This window comes from Nothoprocta perdicaria, unplaced genomic scaffold (genome assembly GCF_003342845.1).
Source record: "Nothoprocta perdicaria isolate Ctin4 unplaced genomic scaffold, notPer1 scaffold_66, whole genome shotgun sequence".
NCBI lineage: Eukaryota > Metazoa > Chordata > Aves > Tinamiformes > Tinamidae > Nothoprocta > Nothoprocta perdicaria.
In genome coordinates this window covers 2,365,091-2,376,461 of record NW_020455932.1, presented here as the reverse complement: position 1 = coordinate 2,376,461, position 11,371 = coordinate 2,365,091, and positions in this window count along the sequence as shown.

Here is an 11,371-nt window from a genome sequence, read left to right as displayed (position 1 = left end):
AAAGCTGCAGCAGGGACCTTCTAACCCCATGGAAGCAGTGAGGCCACAGAATTACCTTGCCCCATAGACTTGTCATAGACTTTCAGTTTCTCATAGACTTGTCAGCCCTCCTTTTTCCTTCCTCCAAGATTGGGATTTGACAGCTGTTTTTAAAGATTTGTTCGAATCCTGTCTTTTATCCACAATTCAAAGAAAAAAGAAAAAACAAGGTGAAGGAGAGAATCCAGTAAAAAAGCCATCTCCTCCGTGAGATGGGAGTAGAGATGCAGGGGCAACAGGTCCCAAGGCCTGCAGCGCTGGAGGTGCCACCTCCTGTGCCCAACCTGCAGCTGGGGAGGAAGGAAAGCTTTGCATTGGTGGTTCAGAGATAGATCAGGCATAAAATAACTGAAGCTTGTTTATTGTGCTGCAAGCTTTTTTTTTTTTTTTGTCCAAGACAAAGCTGTGAAATCAATTTCCCAAGCCAAACACCTCATGCGACAAACATAAAGCTACATTAAAATATCTGGCAGCTTTGCTCTTCTCCAGCCTGACACAAGAATTCAAATCATCTGGGATGCTCAAGCTAACAGCCGAAGCAGGAGGTGGAGATGAGACTAGTTTAAGGCTATAAATGGCAGGTTACATTCCTGTACCTCTGTCCTGAAGTTGGTTGCACCATGACTAACGTCCTCTTATTGCAGACTTTATGCTGTATTTTGTGGGGCAGACCTTATGCATTTTAGTTATTTTTTTTCTTCCCTGTGAATATACTAGCAATAGCTGCCATTAGAACTGTACAATGTTCTTATCTGCAAAAAATTAAGTCACACATATTAGCTTTTGGAAGATACAAGTCTGTGATACCAGAGCAAGGCACTTCTAGAATACAAAACAATATTTCAGACATTGCAGCTTACAAAAAGTATATTTCAGACATTGCAGCTGACAAAAATATCTGAAAAAGTATTTGGAAAGGATTTTGTTTGTTTTAAATGATGGCATCTGTATACTTACCAGCTAGCAATGCAGCACAGTTCCTAAGGGAGCAAAACGTATTTCTTCAACTAATGACCTTACTGAGATTGTAGCGCATATTGAAACAAATATGCTGTGCTAGAAAGGCCTCAGTTTTAAGACTTTTATGCCTGGGACAAAGTACATGAAAAGCTGATATGCTGCAGACCTCAGAATGTTCAAACCTGAACGCCATGTCATATCTGGGTGCCAYGGGAAACCCTCTGTCCCTCCAGTCTGTGGCACTTGAGAACATTCCTGCTTCCTGCACAGAAACCTTTACCTCCTGCTCCTCCCCAGGTGCATATTAGACATGCATGTATCTTGTCTGGAAAAAACACTGCCTTAATTTACAGAATGCTTTCATTGGACATCAAACAGGCTCTGCTCTGCTCCAGTTTTATACTCCCCATCCAAATAATCTCACAAGGAAGCAACCTCCTAATCCCAGAGGCATCCTCCAAGGAAGACATGCGGATATAGAACATGAAAAAAGAACCATTYCTCAGTGCTGGCCAATTAACACAAGGCAAGGAGATGAAGAGCAAGCAACAGCAAGATGCAATTCCAGAAACCTCAGGCCAAAWCTGAGTTCTGGCCTCAGCTCCATCTCCTATTAAAAGCCAAGGAAAAATGGGTAAGAGATTCAGCAACTGGCTCTTAATCTGCGCTTCAAAAATCCACATTTCTCTTTCCAGATGGGTTTTCCCCACTCTCTCATTGCAAGGCAATGCCAGCAGAAGGTCTGTATTTTCAGGTTATACACCCTGAGCAGGAATTTATGSTAAAGTCAAGCAATTAGAGCACTGTGATGCTGGATCTCATTCTGAATCCCAACAGCATGGGATTATACTGCAAATGCCACCACCTCCCCTAGAAGGCCCACCGCTTCTCTGACCTATGAGATGATCCTTGGGGGTTATGAATGAAGCAGTTCCGGGCCAACACTTGATGTTGGTTGATGTTTGCAACCAGAGYCTCCCAGGCACAAGAAGCTGCCACTGGCATTGGAGCCAAAGTTGCACAGCAAAGCTGCCATCAGAAGATCCATCTTAGACAAGAGACCCAGGAATATTATCAGGATTTTCCATCAGGTGCAGGTTCCCTCATGCAGGGTCCTCCAAGCCTCCTGGTAACATGCCAGCACCAGGGCCATGATCCTACTACTTACAAGGCAGTCTCTGGACACAGACAAATTCCCTTGTTGTGTGCTGCAATTGTGTTAMCTTGTTAAATGAAATTCCCATGCGCTGGGAGGCCTGTCAAGGCTGAGCAGCTTCATCCAGAATAGCAGAACCTTTCCTGGCTAGCCCAAAGCCTCCAGCAAGATAACATCATATAAAATAAGAAAAGCGAACGGTATTTATTAAAAGCCCTTCATTCACAAGACTCTGCAAGAGCAGTTATGCTTCCAGCTCAGTTATTCCACATTTTTATCCTCTACATTTTCCTTTTTTTTTCCATTTGCATTGATATCCTTCTATACTATGTCATTATGTCGAGCTGCTGCCTGCTGCTAAAGAGATGCTGCTTTTTATCCCCGCAAGTGAACTGACCCCCCTAACGTGGCTTGGTTTGTTTTACAAGCATTTACTTTCCAAGGAAAGTCATCATATTAGAGCAAGCTATTCCCTGTCCCCACTAATTTTCAGAGTGAAATGGAACACACAAACACAAACCAGAAAATGCTTAAACACCTTTTCCAATTTTTTTTAAAAAAGCATCCATCTTAAAGCCACCAAAACTGATAGCTCTTTCTACACATTCTGAACACAGCAGATGTTAAAAAACTGTTTCATCTTCCTCAAAATGCTTTAGGTAAAACGCTGAGGCTTTCAAATATGTGCAAAGTAGGTCAAAGAACTAAAATGCCTTGAAACAGTTTTGCTCACGGGCCAGCACGGTATGAAGTGACCTCTATCATTTCTCAAGTTCCCAAACTCCATTATTATTAAGCTCTCTTTTCCCTTTTGATGTTTTGGCTATGCAGAAGGTGGGTGTTGCCTTCAGCATATCTAAAACTTTTGAGTATTTTTGATTTATTCTCCTTGAAAGGTTGGTATACCTGAGGCTGAAGCTAATGAGTGGAAGTCCATTGAAGTGTAGMTTTGCCATAATCACTTTTTCAAGTGGTTCTTGTGCCCCTATCATGAGGGCAGCTTTACAGGCCCTCCTGGACGTTCAAGAGGAAGTTCAGTAACCCAAAGACTCAAGCCACCAAACTATTTATACAAGTATTTATACAAGCAACCCAGGTAGTACCAATGCTGTCAGTTCCTAGAAAGGACATTTAAGGACACATGAAAGCAGATGCCTTTCCAAACCCATTCTCCATTCACCTAGCTTCTTCCTACTGGATAGCACTGTCCAACTTATATACTTTCCTCTAGAATTAGTTTAAGTCTCTTGCAATAATAGGAAATAGAATCTGTCAGGCTACTGAAGATAAGCCCAYTACAAAGCCAAGGAAGGTCAATGAGGACTCTTATTTTCAGCTCTCCTTTTGCCCTCTGGTTTGCAACTTTAACATGTCAAAAAATTCTCCCCACCTCCTTACAATTAAACAAAYAAGCTAACCTTCCATCCTGGACTTTGCCCCAACTTCCAAAATAAACAAAAAAGTGCTAAGGTTGCATGTCCGCATTCATCAACCAATGTGATGAATCCAAAATAGCTCAACTCAARCAAAAAGAAAACACTTCAGGTAGAAAAAGGTCACATGTATGTATACCTGCAAGGAGTCTAGTTAGATCACAAAATTTCATCTCTAGTCATGTTAAGTGTCCTAATGATGCTTAAGTATTGGCTTATCATCATGGGACTTCTTTGAACCTCCAACACTCACTATGCCCTGTAGCACCATATCCTGCTTTGATTTAACTCTCTAATAGCACTGAGAGCTGATTTAGAAGTGCTGAGGATTTTATAAGTGTAATGAAGGACAGGATATATAGCAATGTCCTGGAGTGGGAGTATCCATGACAACTCTCCTGTGCCTAGGGAGTTTTTGTCAAATACTGAAAAAARCCACTTATCTGTTTTTCATAAAATGCTGCGAGTGGGAGCTCTGAGTCCCAGTGGGATTTTTCTTCTAATCCCSATAGACTTTGTTGCCAGAAGCTATCATGGGAGACAACATCCACAGCTGCAGGGTTCCTCAGTCTCAGATAGCCCCACGAGTATTTAAAGCTTAAAGATCTACCCAAAATTGTAGACTATACAGCTACCAGCCAAGAAAGCCCAAATAACCCATTTGGTTTTATAATAATAAAATAAATAACTTGTGTATCCATAAGTCTATGAGAACTTGAGAACAAGGTCACTGCAACAAAGGTAGAGCCCCAGTGGGCATAAATCCTGGATCATCCCAAGCACAATATATCCTTTTGAACTCATCAATGCACATGTGTTTTAGATACCTCTATTGTTCTTGTCAAGTACAACGATTTGTATGGTGTGGCCTATTTATTACTTTCCAGTCCTCCCATCGCTGAAGAATTACTCTTTATTGGACCCATCTCATTCAACACTGAGCATTTATGAACTCACTTTCCTTGAAAAGCTTGGTGACACACCCATAGGTCAGATCTTATCTTTACAACATTGCTCCATTTCTAATTCTGGTTTCCAAAGTGAGCTCATGGCACAAGCTKCTGCCTCAGCCTACAGCTGTGACCAGTACTTCCAAAGAGTGAATACAACTAGCCTTTCTTTTCCTAATTTCACTGAAGGGGAGCATACAAACAGCCTGTTTCTCTCTCTCTCTTTTTTTTTTTTTTTTTTTGTGTGTGTGTGTGTGTGTGTATGATTAACTAACATTTTAAACGTGTACTATTGTTTTGATCACACATATGATGAGTTTTCACCTTTTTAATAAAAAAAATTCTGATGGGTTTCAGACTTTGTCAGATGCCCTGGCGGCTCAATGCTATGCTATGGCTAGTACAGGAGCCCAAATCTACAATCCATAACTTATTTCCATATTTATTCAAATTTGGCACATAGAAGTAGTGCCAGTAAAGTCTAAGGAAGCTGGTATCAATATACTTGAATCTAAACACGACTCAGGTCTTTGGAGATTGAGTGCAAAATATGCAATACCTCCGAGAGCTAAGCTTCAAGAAAGTAGAAATCAAGTCTCCCTGGCAAGATACAACTTGATAAAAACCTCTCTGCTGCTAATACATATGAAAGAAACTTGCACAACAATAGGCTAAAAATAGAGTAAGTGAAGCTCCAACGAGATGAGCACCAACATGTGGAGAAATCCAGGTGCTCCTTCCCTAGAGCCTGTGTCCATTTTTCCTTCAGGACTGGGCTCTCCTCCAGAATCTTGCTTCCCTAGCCAGAACTTAAGCAGAAATCAGAGTTCCAGCGGACTCAACTGCCCAAGTTCTGCTGGCTCACTGCACTTAACAGATAAGAGACTGGTAATTAGTCAGCAACACAATCAGTTCACTGCAGTTGCATTAGCATCCCCATCATACATTACTTACTCATAGAGCAGACATCCAGATAATTTACTGACTCATTTATGCTTATTTTGTCAACTTTGACAGGAAAGCTAAGAAATGTACCTAAGGTCTATGGCTGGCATACAAAAAAAAAAATTACTAACCAAAAAAAAAAAAGAATGCACAGAGGCCTGGGGAGGTCGCATGAACGCCCAGAGGGCCCCCAGGGCCACGTGGGCAAGGAGGACCGGGCAGGCCGCATGAAAGTCCACTAGGCCACATGTGCACGGAGGCACAGGAAAACTGCATGAAAGCCCAGAAGGCTCYTGGGACCAAGCACACGGAGGCACGGGAAGGCATCTCGAATGCACAAACAGTCCCCAGAACACGTGCACACAGAGGCCTGAGAAGGTCACATGAACGCCAAGAAGGCCCCTGGAATACATGCGCATGGAGGTCCAAGGAGGCCAAAAGAAAGTCTGCAGGGCTGCCAGGCCACATGCTGCATGAAAGCCCAGAGGGCCCCCAGGGCCACGTGTGCACAGAGGCCCAGGGAGGTCACACGAAAGCCAAGAGGGCCACCAGGGCCATATGTACATGGAGACCCGGGGAGGCCACACAAAAGCCTGGCGGGAAGCCTCRGCCAGGAGTGCATGGAGGCCCGGGGAGGCCGCATAAATGCTTAGAGGGCCCCACGGCCACATGAGCACAGAGGTCATGAGATGCTGCATAAAAGYCAGCAGGGCCCCTGAGGCCAGATGTACATGGATGCCCAGGGAGGCCGTACAAAAACCCTGACGGGCCCTGGGGCCACATGCACACAGAGGCCCAGGGAGGCTGCACAAAAGACCGGGAGGAATCTGGGGCCACGTTCGCATGGAGACTCATGGAGGCTGAACAAATGCCCACATGGCCCCCACGGCCACATGCACAATGAAGCTCGGGGAGGCTGCATGAAAGGTTACTGGGCCCCCRGGGCCACATATGCATGGAGGCCCGGGAGGCCACACAAAAAACATGAGGGTCCCCAGGGCCACACATGCACCGAGGCCCGGGCAGACTGTACAAAAGGTCACAGGGAGCCCAGGGCCACATGGACATGGACAGCCACGGAGGCTGAACAAATGCCCACAGATCCCATGGGCCCATGAAGCAATGGGTACAATGAAGCCCAGGGAGGTGCTCGAAAGGTCACTGGGCGTCCAGGGCCACATGAAAGGTCACTAGCCCCCAGGGCCACATGCACACGGAGGCCCAAGGAGGCTGCACGAAAGCCCAGAGGAAACTGACCCAGAGGGCGACATTCTCACAGAGACCTGGGAAGGCCACACGAAAGATTGCTGGGCCCCCAGGGCCATGTGTGCACAGAGGCTCAGTGAAGCCTCACGAATGCCCAGAGGGTCACTAGGGTCATGTGTGCAYGTAGGCTCAAGGATGCCACATGAGAGGTCAGAGGGTACCCCAGGCCACATGTGCACGGGGCTTGGGGAGGACACACGAAAGTTTGGAGGGCCCCTGGGGCCATGTGCGCACAGACGCCCAGGGAAGCTGTACAATAGATCAGAGGGCCATGTGCGCGCGAAGGCCCTGGGAGGTCGCACAAAGGGTCAGAGAGCCCCCCCCCCGGCCCTGTGCACAGGGCCATGTGATGACGAGGCCCCTGAGAGACTGCCTGAAAGCCCGGAGGGCCCCTGGAGCCACATGTGCAAGGAGACCTGGGGAGGCTGCTCAAAATACTAGAGGACCCCCAAGGCCATGTGGAGGCCTGGGCACAGAGGCCCAAAACTCAGAGGGTCCCTGGGGCCACTTGTGCACAAAGTCGGTGGAGGTTGCTAGAATACCCRGAGGGGCTATGGGGCCACACGTGCATGGAGGCCTGGGGAGAATGCATGAAAGCCCACAGGTCCCCTGCGGCAACATGGGCCTAGAGGCCTGTTGAGGCCACAAGAAAGTCTGGAGGTTCCTAGTGGCCACATGTTTAGAGAGGTGCAGGGAAGCCACACAAAAGGCCATAGAGCCCCAAGGCACCAAGGTSTGGGGAGGTCACAAAACTGTGATGGCCCCCACGGCCATGGTTGCACACAAGCCCAGGGAGGCCGCACAGAAACTCAGAGAAGCCCTGGGCCACACGCCCTCAGAGGCCTAGGAACACTGCACAAAAGCCTAGAGGACTCCCTGGGCCATGTGCTTACAAAGGCCCTAGATTCTTAAAGAATTCCCCTCCACATTTCTGTTCGAGGGCTTATACTGTATTATTTCCCATTCTTCCTACTGCCATCCCCAGCACCTTCTAGCCATTTTCCTCATTAATCAAACCCTCCAGGCTCCTGCTAATTCCTTGACTTCTCTGACCATCTTGTCAATTACAATTACTTCACAGTGATGAAGTAATCAGAATGCAACTTATTTTGGGGGCTATCCTGTAAATAGTCATAGAAGCACAGCCAAGTGGGTCAAGTAGCATTCACTTAAACAACACATTCAGTTTGGACACAGTGGCCCTGCCACTGAGCACAAGAGGCTTTTTGCACATTATTCCTRTAGTCTGCTAGAGCAGAATCATAGTCATAGCTATCCAGTGAGCTGAACAACACAGCCAGACAGCACTCTGCATGCGGTCTCTGCCCAAAGCAACTAACGCTGTCCTTTGTATAATGAACGTTTACACTGTAAAGGTTTTTTTTTGTTCCTCTGGGAGTTGACATAACTTYTACACACAGGAGCTCTTGGAAGTGTTGGCCTTCAAGCAAAGAAGGAGATCAAGAGGGGAGAAGGATATCTTTATTGTCCTGCCTGTCCTGCATCCCTGCAGCTTTTCTCTGCACAGAAGGGAGCCCAGAGTTTGCAATAATCATTGCAATACTGCTTCTCTCTCTCTCTCTGAAAAGATTTCTATTTTACACTCTCACTGGGCTGAAATCCTCCACACACTTGCCCACTGCAAACCTGCTTTGGTAGTTTCTCTTTGTTTCTACACAGAAGTCTCTTACTTGCTAGGAAATCTTGCTTACGTTCAAGACCAGAGCCACACTGGCMGATATGGTAAGATTGCTTGCAAGCTCTCAAATAGATGGCATCTTTAACCCATCAGGATATCTAAGTCAACCTGCAGTTCATTCTCCAYGAAGTCAATGCCACATAGCCTTCAGTAATACACAAGTAGACCTCAATTTCATTAAATTCTTTACAGAAACACCAACAAAAATACAYAGTTGTTTTACAGCACGTATTGTCCTGTACTTCTCAGGTCTTAGTCACACCAAAGGGCATCTGATTAGTCTTTTACCTTCAAACTCCAAAGTCAAAAATTCTTTTAAAAGAATTTCACATATGAGGGTTTTTTTTCTCCCCTCTGCCTAGAGGCATTTTTCCCCCCTTCCCCTAGTTGGTTTTTCTCTTTGCCATCACTGTACATGTACACTGGTTCTCTTTGTGCAATGCACAAGTCACATTTTGGTGAAATTACAACAGAGCATTGGGAAAACGTCACGCATGCAAGTTCACCAGGAGTTCACCAGGTYTGCATCTTGACCCACAGGTCCCAGAGTCATTCCATTACCTAATTCTCATGAGCTAGGTCTACATTCTTATGTACTTTCCCCAGCTTTTTAGGAGGACAAAAAACAAACAAAATGAAAACAAACCCTACACACATGCACCAAAGTAGTCCTTCTCACTTACCTTATCACACAACTGAAGTGCAGCTTTTTCCAGAACAAAGAGGAGGAGTTTCCCCAATTTATTCTAGCATAGGAATCTATTTGATACATTCGTGCTGGATAATGAAGAAAACCATTCTGCCCTTGGCAATTAAGGGCTCAGTTTGAGATGGTCACAAGAGCAACAGCATGAAGAATCACTGCTTCCCGACAGCAGCATTCTGGAAGGTAGACTTGGCAACAAGAGCAACACTCAAAAAACTATTACTCAATAGCAGACTGAAATAAATGTCAGTTCCTGCTAACATGAGCCAGCTAGGTTTATCCTGTCAAGAACACCATGCCTGGMTGACCCATGGTTGATTGGATAGGGGTAGTGATTCTTACCAGACTCAGAAGCCAATCTATACTGTATGTAATAGCAAGTATCATATAGAAGGTTTGCTCTGCAGAGGTTTAAACAACATGAAAAAGCAGCTTTTAGATGGAGTAACAGAGCTAAGACTTGACTAATCCTTTTCCTTATGTGAAAGTTCAGTTTCACTTAGGTATGAACTAGCATGTAAGAAAGCTCTTCTCCAAGCTTCACACTSCCCCATCCATTAAGAAATAGAGAGCTCAGCCTTCAAATGAATTCAGCTTCATGATGAATTCAGTAATCATCATGGTATTCAGTTACTTAAAACTAGCTCCATGAGGATAAAGACAGAGGAGGGAAAAGACTGGGGCAGAGAGAATCTTTTGTTAACTGCCATTCATTTTCAAAGCAATGAGTGATCAGATTGGTGGTTGCATCACTGAAAGTTCTTCTGTGCAGAAGTGCTGCTCAGGCAAGGCTGCTGAGAGCACTTTATGCAGCCATTCCACACTGCCAAGGCAAAATCTCATTCAAACTCAAGAGATTTATTGGATAGACCACTGACAAGCGGGGGCTCACTCGCCTACRTGGGGCATTAGATTCAAAATCCCAACCTGAAGTGCACAATGCAGAAGAAATTCCAAGAAAAAAGATTCTGATACACTAACCTTCAAATAATCCATAACCTGTAACTCATGCTATTGCWCAGATTGTAGAAGAGTTTCAGTGCAGCACTCCAGAAGTTTGCCTCACAAAAGTATGGGAATATTTTCATCAGTTACACCGAGCCATGCAGGCCATTGTCATATTCACCTCTTGCCAGCCAGAAGTCCCCTTTCCCAAGCAAGGAGCCCATGGTATTAGTGTGACTCACCAGCCTGAAAAGGCAGCACTCAAGTTCAGTTTCCAGCCTGACTGTTAGCTGACCACACACTAATGGGGAAAATTATACCAATTCCTTTCTAAGTGCTTTTAGATTCACAGCAAGATAAAAGCCAAGAAATTATTATTACTGCAAGAGACAGATGATCTCTAAACTGCTCTGCTTTTTGCCCAAGTCTGTCCTTATAGCGCTTCCCATGTATAAGAAAGCCTTGGCATTCCGAGAGCAGCAGCAGCTCGGAAGAGACTGCTTGCCTGCTTCATCTTATGCTKCTTGCTTTTTTCTGCAGTCTTCCTTTCAAGCTCATCTCTGAAATGCTCCAGTTTTACCCTAATAAATTGACTTAAGTTCGTCCTTCAAATTAATCCTTTGGTAAAAGTAACTGCTTTCCTTTAACAGGAAGTACCTGCTCCCTCAGGAAAGAGGCTGCTGCATGACAGCAGGCTAGCAAGATTACACATATGCCATACAAAGCTTTCATATCTTTAGCTTCTTCAGAAAAAGCACACAGCCAAACTTACTACTGTGGCTGTAGTCACCTCTGAAGAAGTGAAWGAAAAGCAAAACAAGTTATGTCAAGCAATAAAGAGAGTAGTAATTCAAAATATTCTCATCCTCAGGTCTCCTGAGCTCATCCTCTCCCAAGCAGAAATCCGCTCTTTATTTCTATCAGAGCCAACAAAAAATATAGGATTGGACATGTGCACACAACTATGGGACACTGGCTTAAAAACTCCAAAATAAATCAAATTGACTTATAAAATATAAAACTCCTTAAGCTCACTCAAAGGTAGGAAGCAGATAAGAGTTTAGGCAGGGCTGGTGTAGTTGGAGCCGGCACCTCCCTGAGGCAGCAATGAAAAATATTTTAAAAGAGGTAGTGATGCACAACAGGTTGGTTTTATACACACTTGCTCTTGCACACATGTGCCTTGGCAGGAGAGGTTTTCGGAAGTAGCAAATTATGAATTGGAGTCACTTTATATACCTGCACCACCATTATGCAGTTATTGTAKAATAA